This window comes from Peromyscus eremicus, chromosome 7, assembly GCF_949786415.1.
Source record: "Peromyscus eremicus chromosome 7, PerEre_H2_v1, whole genome shotgun sequence".
Classification (NCBI taxonomy): domain Eukaryota; kingdom Metazoa; phylum Chordata; class Mammalia; order Rodentia; family Cricetidae; genus Peromyscus; species Peromyscus eremicus.
In genome coordinates this window covers 78013816-78039284 of record NC_081422.1, presented here as the reverse complement: position 1 = coordinate 78039284, position 25469 = coordinate 78013816, and the positions used below count along the sequence as shown (strand labels likewise).

Below are 25469 nucleotides of genomic sequence, written 5' to 3'. Positions count from 1 at the left end.
AGACTGGATTCAAAAATGGGATCCACCTTTCTGCTGCATCCAAGTAACACACTTCACCACCAAGAACAGACAGCGTCAAAGGATAGAAAACAATCCATGTGTCGCTCAAGCCTCACCAGAGAAGTTTCTTCTGGCAGTAGCTGTCAATCAACACTGAGACCCACAACTGGACAATGTGCAGTGAATCAAGGACTTTAGAGCACTCACCCCTAAATGGGATCCTGATCAACCTCCCACCCCTGCCCCAATGCTCAAATGCTCAGGAATCTATGCTAAAGAGGAGGCAGAAAGATTGCAACAGCCAGGGCTGGCAGATGGCTCCTGGGAAACAGTGTCTTCCAGATACAACATGAATGATCATGTATTAACTCACAGGGACTGTGACACCATACATGAGGCCTGCACAGGTTTTAACCAGACAAAATCCCAGCCTGGAGAAAGGATAGTGTACACAAAGTCCTACTACTAACCAAGAAGTTATTTGTGACTGATAGCTGCTGGGAAGGGGGAAATCAGCTTTCTCCAATTGAGTGTCAATGGACAGATCAACCATAGCCCCAAACGAGGCCGGGACCCATGCCCAGGAAGAGGCAGCCAGCCCACAATGGGCTCACGAGTTTTTGAGCTTACTGTTTGCCTACCCCCATCTTATTGGGTTTGTTCGCTTGTTTGTTTTGATTTGGGGGTTTTGTTTTCTGTATGTTTAAAGAGAAAGAACATGAAGCTGGGTGAGTAGGGAGGTGGGGGGAGCTGGGAGGAGCTGGGGAAGGGAAAAATATAATCAAAATAAACAGTATGAAAAAAATTAAATAATTTAAAAAACATATTGGTATAATTCCCAACATTCAGAAGGCAGAGGTAGGAAGATCCCCAAAATGCACTTGATAGCTTCCTTGGCCTAGCTCCAAGCCAGTGGGAGACGTTGTCTCAAAAAACAAGGTGAACAATGCCTAACAACTGATACCCCAAGTTGTTCTCCAGCCTCTACACACATGTACCCACAAACCCATGTGTACACACATACAAACTTCCCAACTAAACACGGTCCAGGGCCAAACGGATTCACTGCACAATTCTACAACAGCTTTAAAGAAGAATTAATAGCAATCTTTCTCAAACGTCTACATAAAATAGGAAAGGAAGAAATGCTAGCAAACTCTTTATAAACAGTATTACCCTGATGCCACTACCAGATGAAGATGAGAGAGAGAGAGAGAGAGAGAGAGAGAGAGAGAGAGAGAGAGAGAGAGAGAGAATTATAGTCCAATCTCCCTGATGAATAAACTTAGATGCAAAAATTTTCAATATAGTATTTGTAAACCAACAGACAGACAATGAAGAATTCTGGTGAGGATGTGGATAAAATGGAAAGGCCAGAAATGGGAGTGCTGGGGTTGGGAGGAGCTTGACAAACCTCTCATTCAGGCTTTGCCTTCAAACCACAGTGTACACTTTACTAACACACTACTCAAATCTCAGTGGAAATTGTACTGCTTCTCAGCTACTATCAGCATTTTAGGACAAATCCTAATTTCGGAAATCTGATGAGGAACCCAAACACTCGGGGACAGATCTGGTTGGTATTCATGCTCCATTTCTATAGCCCAGGATATCAGTTCATCTCGGTATGCGGAATTCACTTTCAGCTCAATCATCCCCTTTGAACACGAGCCACAAATAGGGCAGGTGCTGGCGAATGCCAACTAGACACATCCTGTGCTTTGCGACTCCAAAAGCAGCTGCAGACTCTTCAAAGTGTGATTCACAGTCATGAGAATCTGAGACTGTCTTCTGAGCACATGACATCTATACCTCATCAGTGTCCTGCTCCACTGTAAGTACCTGGATATTTTTTTGGAGGAAAAGAAAAAAATTGATCCTATTGCTTGAGTGGTCGCAAAGGAACATGAATTCAGCTACTCACAGTGGGAGCCAGACCCAGCAGGCGGCAGTCACCCATTTGCTCCCTGCGGCTTTAAGTTCACAGGACCTGGGTACTTTTCCTCTAGGTAAGGAAAGGTGCAGTCATTTTGCCTCAAGAAAGCAGACAAAGTGAATTTCTCAGAATTCTTCCTTTAAAGGAAACGGTTTAACCAATGACATTTTTATATGCTTCAAGAAGGGCTTCAACATGAACTCCGTGGTTAAAAATCTGTTTCTGGCTTCTGCCTAACATGGGCTGGTGGTCAGAGCACTAATAAGACACACAGTATTGATAACTTTCTCTCTCCCGCAGGGCAGTTACCCACTGTGAAGTTCATGTGTGTAATAGCCTGACAGATGAATCAGGACAGACAGCAAGAGAGCACTGTGAGGCAAGGCAGACCAGGATAGCTATCTCCACAAATTGCTAAATTAGCTAAGGCTCTGTTCTTATCGGTAACAGGAGAATTATGATGCCAAACAGACTGAACTTACACGGTTATTTCTCTAGTGTTCATGAAGTGCTCACCATGAATTAACACTTTTCTGTAGGTCAGGGTTGTCCTGGCTTACCTTCTCTCACTGTGATAAAAAACCTCATGACTGAAGGGACTCTAGCCAGCCTGAGCATGGCAAACACGTCTCCAGCAGGTCTTGCCCCTTCTCCCCTATCCCCTCTGCCTTGCTAAAAATGGTTAGATTACATTCCTAAAACTAGCCACCAAGATCCACACTAACCGTAGGTTGGGGCCATGGGCTGGGGTCTCGGCTAGAAGGGACAAAAAGAGAAAGCCACTTAATAGTGACGTGACCTTTCTTTCTGCTTCCCACCTACAGAGATGTGAACAGCGCCTGCCCCATGATCTTCTGCCAAAGCATCTAAGCCCAAGCCATCACGGACTGAGCCCTCTAAAATCATGAGGCATAGCAAATCTTTCTGTCCAAGTTGGTTCTGTCAGGGGCTTTGGCCACAGCAATGTAAGATGAACTAATATAGGGGCCAAGAGTAGAACAACCTTGGAGGAAGGCTTCAGTACATCAGAGAAAGGGCACAGAGGAGAAGCAGGAATCTGAACATGAAAAAATAGTGGCAGAGGATAAGCCAAAGCATAAGGAAGAGGCTACAGAGAGGCAGTGTGGGTCAGGCCAGGCCTTCCGGGCCCTTTGTCTTGGTTTCTTCCCCTATTGCTATAATCAAATACTCTAACAAAAGCAACTTAAGAGAAAGAAGGCTTATTGCAGCTCACAGTTCAAGGTTATAGTCCATCACCGCAGGGAAGTCCCAGCAGAAGGAACTTTGGAGAGTGGGTCACATTCTATTCAAAGTCAAGAAGTAGAAAGTGAGAGAGACACGCCAGTGCTCAGCTTCCTCTCTACTCACACAGGCCAGGATTCTGAGAAAACAGAATAATCCCACCCCAAATTCACATGATCTACCCACATCAATCAACACAATCGAGGTAATCCCCCATAGGTGTGCCCAGAGGCCCATCCATCTCCAAGGTGAGTCCTGATCCCGTCAAGTTCACAGCACTAACCATCAAGCACTCCCATGTAAACACTGACTCTTACTGAGGTTGAGTCAGAAGGCAGGTGAGGGGGGGAAAGAGGAAGTCACAGAGCAAAGCCAGGCCACTCTGAACCTCTCTTCATCAGTATCTTTCTGGCCGGTGTTCTATGAATAGTCTATAAACAGCAAAGGGAGGCACAGCTGGATGGATTACAGGATACTGTGATGCTGCAGTAGACAACAGAGATGAGTAACAGCAGAAGAGATGGGAAGAACGGGCAAGACTAGATGTAGTCCTAAAATTGAGTCAGAGAGCTCACTGATGAAAAGAGCCTGCGATATGAGTCAGAGGCACGCAAAGAACACTGAAAGCCTTCGGGTAACTCTAAAGATACCATAGCCAACAACTGAGGGAAAAAATAGATTCAGTGTCATGAAACAGCTCCTTGGGATGAGAGTCCAAAGTTTTGTTTTAAAAACGTGTGCCACGCCTCAGATATTTAGGTAGCGTATCACGGGACTATTGAATATGAGAAGTATTCAGCATACGTCGCCTTAAGTATTAATGGCCTGGGATGGAAGACAATTACTTAGTGAATTTCGAGGGACAGAAGAAGACAAGAAAAGAGCAAAGAATAGTCATTGGTATGTCTTAGTTAGGGTTTCTACTGCTGTGATTGAACAACATGACCCAAAATCTTATAAGAAAGGGATTTATCTCATCTTATAGACTCCAGGTAACAGCCCATCACTGAGCAAAGTCAGGGCAGGAACCTGGAACCAGGAACCAAGATGAATGAGAGAGTCTGGAGCATGCCTGGAAATCGAGCAGCAAGGGTGGTCCTTGGAGGTCATCACCAGCCTTGAGCCCGAACTGATAGCACTGGATATAGTGCCATGTTTAACAGTGGCATTCAGCTCAGTGAGCTCAGGATTTAGACATCCAGGTAGATTTAACTAGATCTGGATTCCAACATGGGGGACCACTACATATTCCTCTTTATGGCTTGCTCAGCCTGCTTTCTTAGAGCACCCAGCCTGCTCTACATAGGGAGTTTCAAGCCAGCCAGAGCTACTTGAAAAATCAGGAGACCCTATCCAAAAAAAAAAAGTTAGGATGGAAGAAGGAACAAATTTGCAGGCCAATAGAAATGATCAGTAGGAAAAGGACAAATTAGTGAAATACACAAATATGTAACAACTAGAACCATGTCTTTGAGCAAGTGACAGGGGAGATCGAACGGCACCCTGACATCCCTCAAGATCCAGAGGAAGCAAACAGCCCACGAGCACTGAGGACCACACAGGGATACCAGGAGCAAGGAAAGGCGAGCCTGCCCAAGGCCTCGGTGGCATCTACTCACCTCTTGAGTAAAATCCTAAACTGGACCCTGCTTTCTTTTTTGCAGTGCTAAGGATCAAACCTGGGGCCTCGTGTGTACCCAACAAGTGTTCTCACACCCACAGAACAGATTAGCAGAGCGAAGATGAGGAAGGCGGGGTTGAAGAAAGAAGAATGAGAGAGTCCGGAGCATGCCCGGAAGTCGGGCAGCAAGGGTGGTCCTCAGAGGTCACCACCAGCCTCGAGCCCAAACTGAGAGCACTAGATATAGTGCCATGTTTATAACGGCGGCATTCAGCTCAGTGAGCTCAGGATTCAGACATCCAGGTAGATCTAACTAGAACTGGATTCCAACAGGCAAATATTACGTAGAATTCAAGATGGGGAGAAAAGCAAGAAAGAGCATCAGAGAAGACAGAAACAAGAGAGGAGAGATTTGTGGCTTTAAGAACCAGTAATGCTAGGCTTGGTAGACAGCTCAGTGGTTAAGCACTCTCCCGGAGGACCCAAGTTCAATTTCCAGCACCCACATGGTGCCTCACAACTTTCTATAACAATAAATATCAGGTAATTCAATTTCCTCTTCTGACTCCCACAAGCACCAGGCTCACATGTGATGTACACACATGCTCTCAAAACCCCCATACACATAAAATAAATTTTTTAAAGTATTTACTTTTAGTTCGTGTATCTGGGTCTTTTGCCTGCATACATGTCATTACATCATATGCATGCCTAGTGCTTTCGAAGGCCAGAAGGTGTCAAATCTCCTCGAACTGGAGTTACAGTGGTTGTGAGCTGCCTGGTAGGTGCTAGAAATCAAATCTGTGTTCTCGGGAAGAGCAGCCAGTGAGTGATCTTGACCATGGAGCCATCTCTCCAACATGTAACATAAGATTTTTAAAATCAAAAATTACAGAGCAGATAAGGTCTTAACATGCAGGAGGGAGGTGGGCATAAAGACCCACCCCAAGCTGAGGAGCTACTTCAATAGATAGCTGCTGTGAGAGGCTGAGTCTGTTTTCTTTAAGGGTACGGCCCCTAGTAGGTTAACCATGTTCCAAGGCAGGTTTCATACCCCCCCCAAGGATATTTGGGCGGTATATATATATTAGACTCAATGAACTTAAGAAAACACACACACACACAAAGTTCACTGAGTAGAGAGGGGGTGGATCTGGTAGGAGTTAGGGGAGGGGAATGGATAGGATAAAAATATATGAAATTCTGAAATAATTAAGAAAATATTACTTATTTTAAAAGAAATAATTTAAGAAAAAAACCTACTAAGTAAAAAGATCACTGGAGTGGCAGTCCTAGAATCAGGGAGCTGGAGAAGTTCAAGGCTGAGATCCAGATTTGGGGAAGCTGAAAAATGAGATGACAGAGAGAATTCTGCTATTGACAGGAACAAGAATGAGTGTCTAGATGTGATGAGCGAATAACCAGAAGGAAAACAAATAAGAACTGGAGTGACTGGGATGTTGGGGAGACCATCTTTGAAGACACTGGAGATAATGGGGATGACAGCAGCCAGTCTGCCCTCAGCGAGGATTGGATGAGGCCAGCAACTGACCACGAATAACAGTGGATGTGCCTATCACTTACCACGCACTGAAACCATTTAATAGATGTTTGTTTTTAAAAGATAAATTAGGTAACAAGAGCTGTATTTGCCTTAAGAAATACACTTTATTAGCTTGTCCTACTTTTTAAGATTTTTTTTCATTTTTATTTATGTGAGTGTGTGTTTGGTGTGTGTATGTGTGTGTGTGTGTATGCACACATGAGTGTAGGTACCCTCAGAAGCCAGGCGAGGGCATCAGGTCCTCTGGAAGAGGAGTTACAGTCAATTTTGAGTGCCTAATATGGGTGGTAGGAATCAAACCCTGGTCTTCCTGAACTGCTGGGCCACCTCCCCAGCCCTTGTCTGTAGCATGAATCTTAAAAGTTCTTATTAATAAAAAACAAACCCAGAGCCAGGTATTGCGGTGAACGCTGAATGATCAGAGAAACAGAACAAGCCACAGCCACCTCACCTTGCCAATTCCTCAGCTGATCCTGTTTCCTCAGACTGGAAGCCTCTGTATCTTCATGCGAATGGATCTCAGCTGAACTGCTGCTCAAAATCCTAAAAGCTTAACCAGGCTAGTTCCTGGTTTTCACGCCTTTTATACCATTCTGCTACCTGCCATCACTTCCTGGGATGTAAGGCTCTTGTTACCACACCTGGCTGTTTCTGGTGTGGCCTTGAACTCACAGAGATCCAGATCGATCTCTGCCTCTGGAATGCTAGGATTAAAGGCGTGTGCCTAACCTCTATGTTTAATATTATGGCTGTTCTGTTCTCTGACCCCAAATAAGTTTATTAGGGTGCACAATATTTTGGGGAACATAATATCACCCCACTTGTCCTAAGTTCTGAGATGACTGAACTCGGCCTTTTGAAATCTAGAACCAAGTTTTTTTGTTTGTTTGTTTGAGTTCAGTACCCTAGGCTAAGTATGTTTATGGGAATACAAAAGTCTCACACAGCCTTTCCTCTTTGTAGCTTAACAGGTACCAAAATTGGTGGTCTTTGAAATATAAGATTCATTCACATAAGTAATGGCTAAAATGTGGGATCAGTTGAAACTCCTATCTTCCCAAGCTTCAAAGGCTCCAGGAGAATCCACATGGTATTCCTATAAACCATGCTGTATAAGGATGTTATTAGTAGGCTTAGATATTTCACTGTAGATGAAAGAAAACCACACCTAGACTGAAGCAGCTACAGCACTTTCCAACATTAACTGGGTCAGAAAGAAATTATTACACATACTTCTTCAGCTGTAAAGCAAATTAGCACCACCTTAGGCAATTGGGAGGCAGGTCAGTGGGAGAGCACACACCTAATATGTTTGATCCCCAGAATCGAAAAATTAAAGGAAAAAAAAAAAAGAAATTAACATTTCAGATAAACATATTGCTACAGGAAACTAGAGTAAAAGAAAAAAATGCCCATGCCATATGTCATTCACTTATATTTTGCTATGCTTCCTTAAATTTCAGACTATATGTTTATCTAACTTCATAGTCTCCCAAGTCAATGACAATACACGTGAAATATCAGCTGGCTGGCTGCTTACACATTATATCATCGACTTCATATTTGTGGGAAATCATGCATCAGGTCACAGCACCACTTCCTGACAGTGTTCCTTTGTAAAGGACACTGGACTAGGAAGTTCTGTCTCCCCAGTAGGGCACTGTCTATAAAGACGTCATCTGTCCAATGCCAAACATCAAAATCAAGCCAGTAGTTGACTTCTCCTGCCAAAGAAGTGGAGTCCAGCAGTGAGTCCTGTCCTTGCCCTGACAGCCACAGTGGAGACACAATCAAGGCAAAGAAGAAACAGCTGGAGAAAGGAAAGGACCCTGGGATGACAGCTGGCCTGTCACCTCCAGGGATAGGGAAGTCAAGGAGCACCTCACTCTCCTCTGTCCCTAGACAGTTTTCAAGCTATCCTTAATTTTAGAGTTTACTCTGAAACCAAGTGCCCCTATGAGTTCTTGGAGCCACCTAGGATAAAATTAAATTTTTCTTTTCCCGTAAAAATGTCATAAAAGGCAGGACTAAAACTATCCATCTCTAATCAGCTTCTATAACCTCAGTACCCAGATTTCAGTAGACCAGAACATCCCTTCAAAAAATGGCCAACTTAATCACTATCTGTTACAGCGTACTTAAGCAGAAAACAAGAAAGACATGACTATCTGTGACTAAGGCACAAAACAAAACAGAGAACTAGAAGTCATTACAGGCACAATTTTTTTAAGATGCCTATTTTATTTTGAATTATGTGTATATGTGGTAGAGGTGTTGGCAAGGGGGTATGTGCATGTGAATGTAGTTACCTGCAAAGGCCAGGAAAGAATGATGGATGCATTGGACCTGGAGGTACTAGTGATTGTGTCCCACCTGACATGTTTACTGGGAACCAAACTCAGGTCCTCTGCAAGAGCAGTATGCACTCAGAACTACTGAGCCATCTCTCCAGCTCCTACAGGCATAATTTTAACAGTAGGGAAAGAAATACTGTATCTTTCTAATCTTTGTCATAGACTTTCTGAGATATGTTGTGATTGTTCAACATTTTTTACATTTGTCCAAAGCTTTGATAAAGATGAAAAGCATTTTTTAGGGTTGACTGAGGCCAATACAAAGCTAATCTAGATCATTCTGCTTCCAATTTTTTTCGTATATTAAAAACAGAAAATGGAATATTCTTAAGGAATTGGTTTTTTTTTTTTCATTCTAAAATGAGATGACTATACAATTTGTCTTCCAAACTGGAACATTTTTCAGGGTGCTAGACATTATTTAAAAACAATAGATATTATCTTCCAAAGCAGTTCTAGACAAAAAGACAGCCCCAGGTAACAAAGACTTCCAGTCCCCTTATTACGAAATGTCAGTGATAGCAACACCCACGAAAACTAATAAGGGGAAGTAGGGTGTTAACTTCCTCTGTGAGATGTTCCTTATCCAGTCCTAGAAATGAAGAAGAGAAGAACAAGCAGCCAGTCATGGAGGCCCTGGCAGGATGCTCACTAGGACTCTCAGGTAACACTCTCCCAGTACGTTCCTTTGGCTGCTAAGAATGCTGTTGGGTGGGAGGCATCAGCTGTCAGCCCTTCCTTCAAGAACTGCTTCATCAAGAGCGACCCACCCAGCCCCAGGCTATGGCAGCCCACATGCGCTGATGAATTGTATGTGAGGACAAAGGCCTGGTCATTTCAGCCCAGTTGAGTTCAACTCCGCAAAGTCCTTCTGACTGCACAGCCCATGTGGCTGCCTGTAGCTGCCATAAGTCCTCCACCATGCCTGGCCATCTCTCACTACCCAACTCTACTTTCAACAGGGAACAATACTGTTTTTGTCGATCCTAGATCATGGCAAGTTTCAAGGCTCAAAGCGTGGGAAGTTCCCTTACATTTACACTAATCTCACAACAGTCTTCAAAACACAAACTTTAGGAAGCAATCACTGCAAATGACTGTGAACCTTGTCCTATAGCTTCTATGTCTTATCCCAGACACATGTGCCAGTGAGTGATTGAGAGAAAAATTAAAGAAAATCAAAGTCAAATAGGGGCATATGTATATGCTCAGGAAACATCTGTTGAATGACATCTACTAAAACACAAATGTCCCTCTGTGATCAATGAGTCTGTAATTCTGGGTGTACCTCCAACAGCACCCACAACCAAAAAAGCCCAAACCAATTCCAATGAATGACAAGAAAAAAAGCCATAAGCTTCTCTACTCACAACACTGACTCTGTCCCCGTCACCTTTGGAAACCAAACAGAATGGAGTAGAAATGCCTTAAGCTTAGCAGTTATTTGATATTACCTAACTGAACAGGCTTAAATAAACCAGGTATTGGAAACTAAAGACAGTTGTGTCTTTGGAATTCAAGAAGCAGTCATGCCCCATATCCCACCAAGTACTAAGACACACAGATACAGCAGCAGGAAAGACAGGAGTTGAGCTGCGTGTCTAAGTGGGGAATTGAGGGAGTAACATACACATGAAATATTTCATTTAAATGGGAAATGTGACAACAAAAACGCCACCCAGCCACCCCAGCATATAGCTAAAAATGTGTCCACCCTTTCTCTAGTACATAGACTAGTATCTAGGACACACAGAATTGTTAAGATGTTTGTTCAATGGATGAATGAACAGCACAAAAACAAGTACCAGGAATGGGCATTGTTTATCTGAAAAGAGGATGCGTACATGCCCACAATGGCAACTTCAATCAGCTTCAGTGTGTTATTTGAATGCATACAAAATTACATTCGGCAACAGTGTGGCTTCAGGTCTGATTCTACAGTCTACCTCTCCGGTTCGTTAGGTTTTGTCTATTTACTTTAATCACTATAAGGGGGAAAAAAGAGTAAATTCATGACTACACTTCAAGGATTCCAGAAGATTCAAATGGGCTCTTTTAAGTTAATCACAAGAAAGAAGGCAGGCAAAGGACCAGAGAAATAATGTAATGAGCTATAAACATTACAACTGGGCATGAAAAGATAGCGAAAGAAAAACAGATTACAAAATCCTAAGGAAGCCATTCCTACCAGCCATAGGTTTTTCAGTTACAGACCAAGTCAATGCAATAGCACTCGCCCCAAGTCCACGGGCAGTGGTCTGCTCCCCTCAACAATAGAAATGCTCTCCCTAAGTTTCCTATTGCAAGCTACTCAACTCATAAATGTTAAAACATATCAAATCAGACCTTAATTATCTGGCCACAGTCACAGATACAAAATGATTTTAAACACTGACTCCAAATGTCATACGTCTCTGTGAGCAATGTCCTAAAACTCCCTCAGATGTTTCTCCAAAAAAGTTAGAGCAAATAGACAGCTCATTTAAACTTTCACAGTATGTGACCTAGTTACCAACAATAAAATAAAATTAAAAAGGCCCTTTAAACACTAAACAATATCCAAAACTGACAAGAAAACTCTTAATTGGGATCACGTATTGAACAATCTCCCCAAAAAGGCTTGCTTTAATACTGATCGCACGGGACTGAAGTACTGATATTCTATAGGAATGTTAGCAGCTATGTTAGAGAGATGGACACACATCTACCTCTAAGAAGAGGTGTAAACTCTGTACAGAACTAAGATGTCATAAGTCATAAATTATCAGGATATTTTTGTACAACCTACTTTCATGCAGAAAAAAAAAAAAGTTGGCTGGATATGGTAGAACACACTCAAGACCTTAGGCTAAGGCAGGAGGATAGAGTTCAGAGCCCACCTAAGCTACTGAGCAAGTTCAAGGCCAACCTGGGCAACTTAGTGGGACCACAACTCAAAAGAGAAAGTGGGCTGGGGATACGGCTTAGTGGTGCAATGCTTGTCTATCACTTAGAAGGCCTTAGCGTTCATTCTCAAAATCTGAAAATAAAGAGGCGGGGGAGGAGGCAGACGGATACAAAGGAAACTTCGGGTAAGTCATCATATATGTTCAGAGTCTCTGAAGTCTCCAGCCATCCTATCACTTGTATAATTCAGCAAATGACCACAATTATAATATGGTGGTAACAAAAAAACGTTGAGCATTGCTGCTTGAAATCAGACTTACTACAGCAGTTCAAAGTGGGGCCTTTAGAGCCAGAATCCCTGGGTTTAAGAGCAGCTCTACCAACTTCTCAGCTAGGTGATCTTGCGTCATGCTTCAATTTTCCCATCCATAAATTAGGATAAAATAGAATTAACCTGCTGGCTAACCATGGACGACCTAAGGAAAAAGCAAGCTACGGAATGCAAAACCCAGGGCAGCATTATCATCTGGATAGTGGCAAGAAAAAGAGAAACTGTGAGAAACACTGTGGAACTGAGGGGATTTAGGCACATGGAGCTGAGATTCTCTGCCATTGAGAGGTCCTGGGGCACACAGTCCTGAAGGCCCCCAGGCCATCAGCCGGAAAAGGCCATTCAGCACCGACTACATAAGGCCTATCCCCAGCTTCAATCAAGTCCAACCTGATGTCTGTGGCCCCTGAGCCATCAATGACAAGCACTGTCTTTCCATTTGGAGTGAAGGAAACTCACGAATGATGCAGAGCCCCGACAGGCAATTCTACACCAGGAGCCTCAGTTCCTGCTTGTCCGAAGAGCCCATGTGCAGAAGGTTTAGATGCTAACATGGGTTCATATTGGGAGGTGCTAGAATCTTCAGGAGGTGGGGCCCATTAGAAGGAAATCAGGTCACTGGGGACGTACCCTGTAAGGGGGACCTTAAGACTCTAGCCCTTTCCTCTCACACATTGATTCCCACATGATTCCTCCTCAGCCACAGTCCACTTTTAGCATATACCATACCACCACAGGCCCAAAGGCACCATCAATAAAGCCAAAATGAGCCTTTCCTCCTTTCAAGGCAATTTCCCCAACACTGAGTCACAGCAGCAGAAATCTAACATTGTTCCAATGGTGAGACAATGGATGGGCATGAGGAGGCTCCCAGTCACCTTCATCCAGGTATCATGTGGACAAGCACTGGACAGAGTAGAGCTATCAGCGAGAGGCTTAGTCACGGATGAACATGTACAAAAGAGATACTGAGCAGCAAGAATGGAAAGCCAAAGGCAACTCAGGACTAAAGAGTAAGTATAGCAACTGCTGCTGCTTGCTACTGTGGGTCTGCAAAAGCCTGGACACCACACTGAAAGAGCGACAGAGACCCAGAGCACAGGAGAAAGAGCAGCGATCCCAGTGATGGGCAGCCCCCGTTAGGCTGGTTAGCGATCCCGGTGATGGGCAGCCCCCGTTAGGCTAGTTAGCGATCCCGGTGATGGGCAGCCCCCATTAGGCTGGTTAGCCCCTGTTAGGCTAGTTAGGGATCCCGGTGATGGGCAGCCCCCATTAGGCTGGTTAGCCCCTGTTAGGCTAGTTAGCGATCCCGGTGATGGGCAGCCCCCATTAGGCTGGTTAGCCCCTGTTAGGCTAGTTAGCGATCCCGGTGATGGGCAGCCCCCATTAGGCTGGTTAGTAGTCCCTTGGAAACCTGCATTCCTTTCCGTCACTCCTTACCTGAGGGAGGTAATGTCTAATGCCTGAGCTACATGCTGTTTGCCACATACTGGAGTAAAAACCTCACGCCAAGGTGGTCCACGTGGTAACAACGAGAAGATGAAGCTGGCATGCCCAGGGCCTTGGACAACTTTATGAATTTCCCAGCAATGGTTTTGAGATGTGTTGTGATCCCACAGAGGGTACGGTATCAGCTAGTAGCCAATCAACTGCTCGTGTTCTGATACTGCGCTATAGGCTGGAATTTTTCTTCTATGCACGATCTGATCAATATGATTGAAGGAAATGAAATTCTCATTTGTGATGAAATCATAGCACTGTGAATGACTCAGAGTAGAAAAGCACAGTCTAAAGGCTTGGGTTTGAAGAATTCATACTATTGCAGAAGAAATTTGAAAAATACAAAATTTCATTTCAAACTGATGAAGAGAGAGAGGGCGTTAGTGAGCTCTTCTGTCTTTGTTTTTACTACAGGTGGAGACAGGCCCAATGCCTCCTAAACACACACTCTACCACTAAGATATCTCAAGCCCTAGTTCTTCTACTTTCTACTGAAACCAAATGGAAACATTTATGGATGGGATAATGTAAACTTCCTAGTACACTCAACTAAAATGTATTAAGAAGGCCTAGAAATGAAACTCAGTGGTACAGTGCTCCCCTCCCTTCCTTCAGACAAGGCCCTGGGCTCTATTCCTGAGAGGTGGGGGGACTAACATTGGAAATTAAAGAAATTCACAGTGAAAATCTAATTTTTCAAATAAATGTGCACATAGCTGACGACGCTGGTAAAAGCATTCCAGACGATGAGCAGAGGGCATCTCTGAAGGAACCTGTGGCTGTTTCACGGTGACTGACTGTAACCAAAGCCTGTCTGTCTTTCCATAAACAAGAAAAACAGATTTGCATCATCCTTGTGATACCAGCTGGAATTTAAGGGCAAGCCAACTCCATTTTTCTTTTTACTCTCCCTTCATTTATATGGAAATGAGATGTTTCCGAAAATGTATCTGTACCCAGTACCTACGTCAACAGCAAAGCTCCGAGCGCACAAATTCCTCCAGCTGATTCCTGACTGTAAGTGAAACCAGCCAGGCAGCATCATCTGAAACCCGTGTGCGTCATTCACCAAGAGGACATTACCAAGCTGTCAATTTCCATTAACCTGCCTCGCTTTATAAATAGCCAAAGCTTCCCTATCTAAATAGGATGCTGCCCTTTTCTCCGAAGCAAGAGGAACAGGACGTGGAAGCATAAAAAAAATAAATGAGCTTTCCCCTTTTGTAAACAGGAGAAGGCTGACAGCAAACCAATTCTACAACCCAACTGAAGAGCTATTAATACAAGAAAGCACAAGAAAATGAAGAATCCATTTTAAACAGAAAATAAACAGTGTTCTCCAAATGTCATCAGCCATTTTTAAAAGATCTGTCAGCTTCCCAGCTAGGAACAAACTTGATGTGCACACATGTGAGCAAAACCAAACACAACTTATTCCATAATTCTGATCTTTAATACAGCCCCAAAGTACCATAGTGTAAAATGCCCCCAAAGAATTGATGGTTGGCCAAAGAGGAAAAAAAATTAGTTTTGAACAATATAAATTATCCTCCTCCAAATCTGAAGTGTTTTCTAATTTTTATAGCTTATCACATCATTTCCTAAACTAGTTCCAGATATATTTTTCCTCTAAAATCAATTATAGCCAACAAATCCTACAACCCATTTATACAGCCTAATAGCTTGTGGACATCACTTTTCTGTTTTGCACTCCAATGAGCAGATTTATGTAGAATCCAAAAGGCATCAACAAGAGCTGGAAAGATGGCTCAGTGGTTAAGAGCACTGGCTGCTCTTCCAGAGAACCCAAGTTCAATTCCAAGCACCCACATGGAAGCTCAGAGCTGTCTGTAACTCCAGTCTTAGAGGATCTGATTGCCCCTTCTGACCTCCTTGGGCACCAAGCATACACATTGTACATAGACATACATACAGATAAAACACCCATATATGTAAAATTAAAATAATAACAAAAAGAAAAGCACCACTGGAACTATAAAAAAAAAGAAAGTGGGCAAGAGAAAACATTAATTAGGCTAACAAATGCATGGATAAACGCAATTAATATTCCACTGGATGGGAAACACATTTTCCCATTTTAGGTAAGATGTATATGAATCTGTGTGTTATCTATGCATACATATTCACATAGCATCACATGACTAAGTTTGTCAAAAACAGAATTAACACAGTGAGATCTCATATGTTAATGATAGGCATCAGCTCAACTAACCTAGGGTACAATCAAAACCCAAGAATTCGGTTTGAAAATAGTTCTGAGCAATCAAAAGAGATGACAGAGTTGACTGACTGCATGTCCTTAGAGGTTCATTAAACCCTCAGTCACAGCAACTTTAGAAAAGTTCACCCGAAGTCACTCCCAACACAGAACATACTCTATCAGTTAAATGTTGTTTCTTTTGTTTGCACAAAATCATGACGACTGGCTTCCCAGTCCTCCATTTATGCAATCAGTGTTCACATCTGACACTGCTGTAGCCACTGGGGACATGAGGACAAACAGTATAGGTAAGAAACAAGCAGACTAACGTATAGGACACAATGTTAGATACACCCAGAAGAGACCATTTGGGAGGTGTCAAAGGTCATGGCGAGGATGGGCAGGGTCTGGAAACAGGTTGGATCTGAGGCAGAGGGTGGGCTTTCTGAGAAGAGAGGCAGGAAGGATGGACACAGGTAAGGACATGGTGGCCAAAATGACAAAAGCTTGGAGCCTGGAGCTGAAGCCAGATTGCTTTAAGTTCTAAATGCTAAGCTAAGAACACAGACATCCACTGCTAGACACAGGGGAGATTTTAAAGGAAGCGTTAGCCAGAGCTGTATTTGGGAAAAATTAATCTTACTGATAAACTAAATTAGGAAGGTGAAAGTAAAGATTCTCATGGGCCAAGGATATTCAGATGAGTAATGAGAGCATGAACTGTGATAGTGCCCCCAGAGACCCAAAGTAAAACCCACAGAACTTGATGTCTCTGAAGTCATCCTTCTAAGTCTACCAAGCTCCAAGAGGCAGGTTGATCTTAGAAGTCACTATCTATAATTAAACACAGCAGAAAGGCTTCATGTTGGTCCCCAGCCAGTCAGCAACCGTGGGAGGGGCATCACTTGAAATGGGGGTTATACAGACACTTTCTGCTCAGTGTCAGAGACATTTCAGGGGGTTTTAGGATTTTTTTCTTTTTGAGATAGTAATATAATTACATCATTTCCCCCTTCCTTTTCCTCCCTCCAAACCCTCCCATACATCCTTCCTTGACCTCTTTCAAATTCATGGCCTCCTTCTTTGTTAATTGTTATACATAAATGTGTATGTACATGGGTGCGATTTTTTTCCTACGCACATACACACAACCTGCTCAGTCTGTATAATGTTACTTTTCAGGGCTGACCATTTAGTATTGAATAACTGATTGGAGTGCTCTTTCCTGAGGAAGACTATTGTGGTAAGCATGGGCCCAGTCTATTCCAAATCAAAGAGCCAGCTAAAGTACACCAGAATATACACTCTAACCCGGTGTTCTGAGATTAAAGAATTCTCCATTCATCCTCCACAACATGAAAGGATTTAGTCATAACATCTTGAAGTCTTAGTCATCTAACATATTTCTGACCATGCTTTTCCATGAAAATTGCCTTCCTTTGGGTCAGCAAGTCACCAATGACCTCTAGTGGACTCCATGGAAATGCCTCAGCCTACCCTTCATTCATTATTTCTCCCCACACTATTTCCCCAGCCTCATTCTTCCCCATTCTTCTGAATTTCCAAAGACTCACAATCCCTATCAATTCACCCTGACTTCACCCTCACCCTTCATGCTGTGTCCCCAACACCGCCATAGACTAACTCTCACACTTCTCAGACACAGTGTTTCTCAACTTTGGCACTTTCCAGAAGTAATAATTCCCAGGTCTCACCCCAGATCTACAAGTTAGAACTCCTGTGGGGCAGGTCCCCACAATCTGTGTCCTCACCAACCTTCCAAGTAGAAATACCTGTCCTAGAAGTCACCTTACCCTTGGTCTCCCTGTCTTTCTTCTCAATCCCCACACCCACGCTGCAGCAAAGTCAGATCCTAACCTACCAATTTCAACATTTCGCTTGCTCCTTGCCGAACAGTAGTCAAGATATATGAGCCTCTTTTAAACAGAAAAAAAAAAATAGAACTCAGATGTTAAGTGATATAAAGCCTATTGTTACTTGGATTTGTGCAAAGAAACAAAAAAAAAAAGCTGAATAAAACCAGCAATAACTTTTTATGTTTATTAATCATGTATATGAACAAAATTATTTTTTATGGAGAAAACCTATGTAAAGTACTTGAGCGCACTGTGCCTTAGCTTCTACATCTGCAAAGTGAGATAGTAACAGAACTAAGCTCACTGGATAGGGAAGACAGTGCTTAGCGTATAAAAAGCATCCTGAGAACCGATCTGCTGACATAATTGCCATCATGATCATTGCCCATATGTTCATATTAAGGGAGCAAGTATCTGGGCATGGAAACATAATGGTTAGCTGCCCCCAATATTCACTCCCCTGCACCTCTACACACCAGAACTCTGAACCCTAGCTGCTCACCTAACCGTGAAGCACACAGGACATCTTCCAGTCACCCCTATTTCTCTGTGCATGTAGAATGAACCTCAGGATTCTGCCAGCTGGTGCAGAGAAGCTGAAGATCTAAGAGCTTCCTCAAAAGACTTTCTATGCATTCTCCTTATTCCACTGCCTCCCCAACACCCCATTTCCAGAGGTCTCTGCTGTTACCAAGTCCTGAGTCTTTGGGCAAGTCTGTTAACATGAACCAGGCTAATTCTTTAGATTCTGTTTTCCCACGCCTATGAGGCCTTTTATGTTTGAGCTTCTAAAAGGTTTTGTCCAGGCTATTCCTGGTGTCCTAGTTAGAGTTTCTATTGCTATGAAGAGACACCATGACCATAGCAACTATTATAAAGGAAAACATTTAATTGGGGCTGGCTAACAGTTTCATAAGTTTAGTTCATCATCATCATGGCAGGAAATATGGCAGCATGCAAGCAGACAGGTGCTGGAGAAGGAGCTCAGAGTTCTTCTACATCTTGATCCACAGGCAACAGGAAGTGAACTGTCACACTGGACATAGCTTGAGCATACATGAGACCTCAAAGACCACCTCCACAATGACACACTTCCTCCAACAAGCCAGACCTACTCCAACAAAGGCACACTTCCTAATAGTGTCACTCGCTATAGGCCAAGCAATCAAACACATGAAGTCTATGGGGGCCATACCTATTCAAACCACACACCTGGTCCCACCATTCATATCCATGATGATTTCCTTTACAAAGGAAGACCCTTAGATTTCAGTGTTTGGGGAGGAAGAAAAATAGATCCCTACATTAAGTTTGTCTTTCTACAGAGGTCTCAACTGCCATTTGCCATCAACACTCTTGGTGCACAGTTTAAACCTCACATAATTTAACCCACCCTCTTTTATTTAAATTCTGTACAAAAGAAAAGAAAGTCTCTTGGCATTTCTTATGTGGTTTTATACTGCTATTTCGTACTCCCTATGTAATGCTGTGTTGGTCTATCCAATATGCTGTGATTTCCTTAAATGCAGAAATAACATCTTAAAATTTTAGTACCTTCTAGAGCATCAGTTCCCAGTCTTGGCTACATATGTGAATTACCTAAGGACCTCTTAAAACTCCAGTACCACAGCCTACTCCTTCGAGAAACTCAGCATCTCTGAGGTGGGGCTGGGCATCAGAGATGTTGAACGTGAGCAAAACCAGGAAGTGGTATTCAACAGGACTGGAGCGGTCTGCAGACCTGTTCTGAACATTCACTTTACATATGTACATGCAGAACCATAAGGCATCTACTTTCCTTGATGACATCGCCAGCAAACTCTTGATCCTGATAAATTGACCCTAAACCAGAAAAGTAACTCCACTGAAGTACATCAGCCTAGACAAAGTTTAGTCATATTTTTCCTGCTTGCTAGAAAACTCTGTCCAATTAACCATCTACTTCCCATGACTACTAGTCAAGATACTGATGGGACCAGTCCATGCTAGTCTTTCTCTACTGTGTATACTGCTCATCACTCACTACCTGTGTGCAACAGCCCAGCCATCATATCACATATATGAAGAGAACCAGAGATATTTTCAGTGGCAACTTTCCAGTTCTTCAGAGACTATAAAACAAACCCAAATAAACAAAAGGGATAGAGTTGCCAGGCAGCAAGGGTTCCAAAATAGCTATACAGCATAAGCTCAGGAAACTTGCTCCTGCCAGAAACCAAAGCCAGAGGGCTTGTGTTGAACATACATTTCCATAGCAGGCCTGTTGTGTTCACTGAGATCTGACGCACTCATAAGGTAATGTGGGAGAATTACCGAAGGCACAAGCCCCCCCTCAAGCATTCCTGAAAATTCAATTTTAGTTAAGGCAGGAACCTGAGATGCCTGTGTCACTGGCCTATCAAGAGACACCTCCTCATCTCCCTTTTCCTAGAAAAGGGACAGTAGTCCACTGAAAGGCAGGAAGGGTGAGGCAAGGCAAGACCCCAAGCGATCACTAAAGCCTTCTTAAGAGTGACTCGATAAGAAGAGCCAGGCAGACTCGGCATGGTCTGGATAGAAGAAAATACACCAAGGCCTAACTCCTGAGCCTCATCCCTTCAGAGGTTAGCAGAAATTAACCATCAAAACAGACACCAGTAACACCAGAAGGAGATCTGCAAAAAAAAAAAAGCTGAGCAGGGAAATCGTGCTGCATCAAATACTGTCCCCTACAGAAGTCACATGTGAGACAGCCCTCTGGAACAATAACGTGTTCTGGGACCCATGCTTCCCTGGGCCCTTCCAGGTACAAAGGGAGGTGCACACCATAACGACATCGGCGGTACTATCCCTGGAAGGCAATTCAAACAGTGAGAGATGCAGCCTGACTTGCCTGCTGCTTCCTCTGGAAATGAAGACTGGGAGGTAAGCATCCTCGGGCTGGAAGAACTGGGAACAAGTCTCACTTTGCTAAAATCTTCACCTCTAGCAGGAGCTAACACTGGGAAGTGAGCTGCCTTCTACTCCACGCTCTAAGAAAAATCATCTGCTAACCATGCAGCCGGGAAAGGTAACTGGCAAGAACGGAAGGACAACATCCATTGAGATTATTCCATTCTAGGTCTGCTTAGGAGTATTAGGGAGCCATCAGGAGAAGATATGTAGGTCCGAGCCTCCCAACAGATGGAACCTCTCCCAATTTACCTTCAGCATCCTGTGTGGTGAAGGAAGCCATTAAAGAGAACACAGCTAAGACAGAAAGAGCAAGTGTTTCTCTTGTTACGTAGTGACAACCCTATAAACATACTCCGTAGCCAAGGAAACACAAGGCTATGGCATTCATTGGCATGTATGGACAGAATTATTAGAAGTATTCCTTGGGCAGAACTCCACTGAACCTTTATTTAACAAAAGTAAAAGTATACTCGTATGATATGCATACCTGTGATCCTAGCACTGAGGAGACTGAGGCAGGAGCATCACAAGATTGAGGCCACCTGGGATCCTGTGAAAGAAGGGAAGAAGAAAGGGGAGGAGAAGAGGGATGGAAGAAGAGAAGGAAGGCAGGAAAGAGACAGAAAAAAGGAGACGGGAGAAACGGACATACCAGCCTATTGTTTAATTTCAATTTAAATAAACACAATGGACTTATGGCATTTAGAGTGCTCCGTGTCTTGTTTTAATTAGAGAAAGAAGATGTTCCAGCAGTGATTTAAAGTTTCCTCCTGAACTTGACGAATTCCCACTTTTTCTAAAACAAACGCTCAAACTCAATAAAGGAGAGAGCTTGTTGAATTCAGAGAGCAGCGCTGGGTTTGTGTGTGTTCTCTTTTGGCTCAGAAACAAATTTCTTCTTTGTTTCTACTGGACTCGCCACTCGCAAGGACCAGAAAAGAAGAAGATGGGTTAAGGGAGCAACCTGCCCAGAAAATGAGCAGAAACTCCTTATTACTAAAGACACTTGTGCTTCCAGGAGCCAGAACTTAGAATAGGAATCCTTTGGCTAATTTATGGCTGGCCTGATGCCATTACTTCTGGCTGGGGGCCAGAGAACGGGGTGGCAGGATGCCACAGAGAAGGTCACGCACTGCATGGCTAATGCTGCCTGTGGGTGTAGCTGCTCACCAGGAAACTGAAAACTTTCAGTCCAACAAGCTTCCCAAGTGACTTCTTAGCTCATGACATTTGCCAACCTTTACCGAACTGATCTTCATCAACCCTGCCAATCAAAGCAAGCGAGAAACCCCATCTATTTAAATGGGAACAGAAAACAAAGCCATGTTCTCCAACCTTCTGTGGCTCTCACAGAGGCGTCTCACTCAGCAAATACCTGGCAACTGACATTCATGCCGTCCCCTCCATGCAAGGCTTGTTTTTACTGGCTACGCCTAGTCTGAGTAGAAAATGACTTTTTCCTAGTGAATTTAATAATTATTACTATGTGATCTGAGAGCTGCATTACACACACTAAGCAATGAAACTCCAAGCTAGGATTAGAGGCAGAGAATGTGCCTCCGTGTATAGCATAATGGCCTGTACAAACGTTTAGATTCCTGAAGTGGCCGAGTAAAGCAGCAACATCAGCTCCATGTCAAACTGCCCTGAAGTTGCTACAGCTGCCATGCATTCAGCTTCTGCAGGGGAAAACAATCTCAAAAGAACTCAGCAAAGGACGATGGGAGAATCCAGGCGTTCAGAGACACTACAGAGCAATCGGAACCACTCAAAAAAAATGGTTGTTCCCAGCCTCTTAGCCTCATAGAAGTCTAAATGAGCTATTGCTAATGATAGTCTTTTGCTGCCTCATGGTTTTTAACTTTAAGGAATTTAATAAATTGTTAAGCTAATAAATCCCCCAAGGACCCCTGAGCAATTGAAACCAAGGAATTCACAATACTATTGTGGGGGGGCGGGAGGGGGTCGTAACTAGCCTGACCCAACTTAAACTCATCTTCGAATCTCCAGGTCAGCAATGACAGTCTGTTTTTAATTCTTTGACACCCATGGTTTCTCTTTGAAAAAACTAAGGAAAATGATGCTGACAGGATACATACACAACCCTGAACAGTTAAATCAAGGAATCACAGAAAGCAAGTGCTGGCCTCTCCCAAGCACAGCTGCTATCGTGGCGTGAAAATCCAAAGGGTGAAGAATTCAACAAATTTGTACTTCTTTAATGTGTGTGTGTGTGTGTGTGTGCGCGTGCGCGCGCGCGCGCGCGCGCTCTCAGAGGCCAGAAGAGGGCACTGGATTCCCTGATGCTGGAGTTACAAGCAGTTGGGCGCCATCCAGCGGTGGTGCTGGGAACCGAACTTGGGTCCTCTGGAAGAGCAGCAAGTGCTCTTACCCGCTGAGCCTTCTCTCTTACCTCCCTCACTGTATTTTCTTAATGTGTTAAATTCACAAACTACAAGCATCTTAAAACGGTTGCATTCCCATTTCTCAATGGGAATCCCTTCTAGAGGGGCTCTCGTGGTCCTTGACATCGAATTACTACAAGGGAAAGTAAAGTGCAAAATCCAGAAGAGTAGCTAAGACTCAAGGTACCACATTCCAGTCTTCACATCCAGGTCAGCCACACCCAGGAAGGACAGGCAGCCATGTGCCATTCTACAAGGTGGTTTTAACTCCTAAGATTAATAGAATTCCTCTTTTTTGGTGGATATTATTTTATATTAAATTTCTCTTAAAATATTGCCAGGCACAATGGGGCACGTCTTTAATCCCCACTCAGGAGGCAGATGCAGGTAGATCTCTGTGAGTTTGAGGCCAGCCTGATCTACTCAGGGCATTCCAGGCCAGTCAGGGCTACACAGTGCAATCTTGTTTAAAAAAAAACAAAAACAATGTATTTGTGCTGTTTTGATTCATTTGTTCTTGTTTGTTTGTGGTGCTGATGACTCATCACAGGTCCTCACTCTTACTGGGCAAGTGTCTACACTTGGCTCTATCCCCAACTTTATCCATCTTTAGAGCCTCATAATTACTCACCATAAAGTGAAAGGCTTTACAGCAAAGACTATATTTGAGTTAAACAATTCTGAATACATAAAAAATTAAGAAAAATGAAATAATTAAAAATAAATTTAATGCATACTAATGCCACAAAGTGACAAACAATACTTCCATCTGCTAAAAGACATCCACGGGAAGGAAGGCAGTCAGGGGCTCTAGTCCAAATCCAGGAGGTTACTGTAGCAAATCCATTCTGAAAGGGACGTGTGAAATACCTTACAGCAAGGACACACGCCATGTCATACTTGAAAACATAAAAGATCTTTCTTCGTCTAGCATATGGCTTTCCATAAAACACCAAGCCTTGTGTTTCGACCTCTAAATCGCCACGTTTCAAGGGATCTATGAGTCGATGTTGCACTATCAAAAACCATTTTCTGGTCACTCTGCTCTCAGTCTACCTCTTGGCGCTCACATTTGAAAATCTGAAAACTGTACCGCTGTCAAATAGACTGAGAAAAACTGGCTTAAGGGCAGCCCATTCGGCAGGACGCTGAAAATGTCAAAGAACACCTGGCGGCTGCTCTAACATTTAGTGTTTAATCAATTAAGGAAAGAAAAGGCAGTGAGGGCACCAGCTGCCAGCAAAAGACTTAATACACCCGGAAAACCTGTTCGGACAAAAAGCATGGAGTTCTCAAACTTCTTAACGTGAGCGTCTGCTAGCTGGTCTCCACTCCACAGATAAATCAAAAACCTTAAGCTCTGCTGAATTGGAATTCTTTTTTCTTTTTCTTCTCTCTCTCTCTCTCTCTCTCTCTCTCTCTCTCTCTCTCTCTCTCTCTCTCCTCCCCCCCCCTCCCCCCCCCCCCCCGGAGTTCATGTGCACCAGGCTTGCCTCAAACTCATCAAGTAGCTAAGGATGACTTTGAAATCTTGATCCTCCTGCCTCCACCTCCGTTGCTGGGATGAGTTTATGAAGTGCTGAGGACTGAATTCAGGACCTCCTGCATGCCAGGCAAGCACTCTGTCCACTGAGGGGACGTATATATAAATATATGACAAATATAAAGAATTCTCTAGCTCTAGAACTGTTTATATTTTGCTCTCCCCTGACCCCCCACCATGGAGAGAGGTCCCACTGATTAGCTCCGGCTGTCCTGGAACTTACTATGTAGACCAGGCTGGCCTCAAACTCATAAAGATCTGCCTGCCTCACCTCTACCTCTGCCTCTTGAGTACTGGGACTAAAGATGTGTGACACCACCTGGGCCTACAACTCTTTATATTTCTAATTCTTTTTATACCAAGAGACTGCTGACCCACTTGCCACTGGGCACTGGGAATGACAGACCTCTAAGAACTCCCATTTCTGTGGCCTTTTGTGAGAGATGGACAGATTGGGGCTTCTCTGCCTCAAAACTGCTGAGCCAAAAATCTCTGGACCAGTCACAGCCTTCCTTTGTCTCCAGCTCTGACGGCCTATGAAACATGAAGCTTATCCTCTTCCATGCCGGTTGTCGAACTATTATTCTGAAGCAGAGTCAGGAGAACCCTCCCTTGGTTTTCGAGAAATTAAAATACTGTGGCCACTTTTGACAATCTGAATTTCAGTAGATTCTAAAGTCATCATTTGTAATAAAAATTGACAAAAGGTCAACCAAGTAAATAAAAGGGAGGATCAATATAAATAAAGTATGGATTAACAAGATTTCATCTCATTTCTGAGGGCAATTTGTCCAATGAACAATAACATAAGAAATTGAGAAAACACACACACGAACACCTCAAAAGGACCAACAAATCACATACTCCATTTCTCTGAAGAATTCATGTTTTTATAAATTGTTTTCTTTAGCCAAGTGAACTTTAGTTTTCCCATCCTTCAGTGGAGGCCTGACACTAACTCCAAACGCATGACTACCAGTCAGACAAGCCTTTCCACAGGAGGAATGTATAACAGAGACCATTTACTCTGCTGAAGATATTAATATCATAATTCA

General features: G+C 43.4%; 1 protein-coding gene across 2 annotated transcripts in view; it reads right to left on the bottom strand.

Annotated features, from left to right (window-relative positions):
• Bckdhb (branched chain keto acid dehydrogenase E1 subunit beta) overlaps positions 1–25469 on the bottom strand; it is a 185707-nt gene that overhangs the window by 139953 nt on the left and 20285 nt on the right. The window lies entirely within an intron of this gene.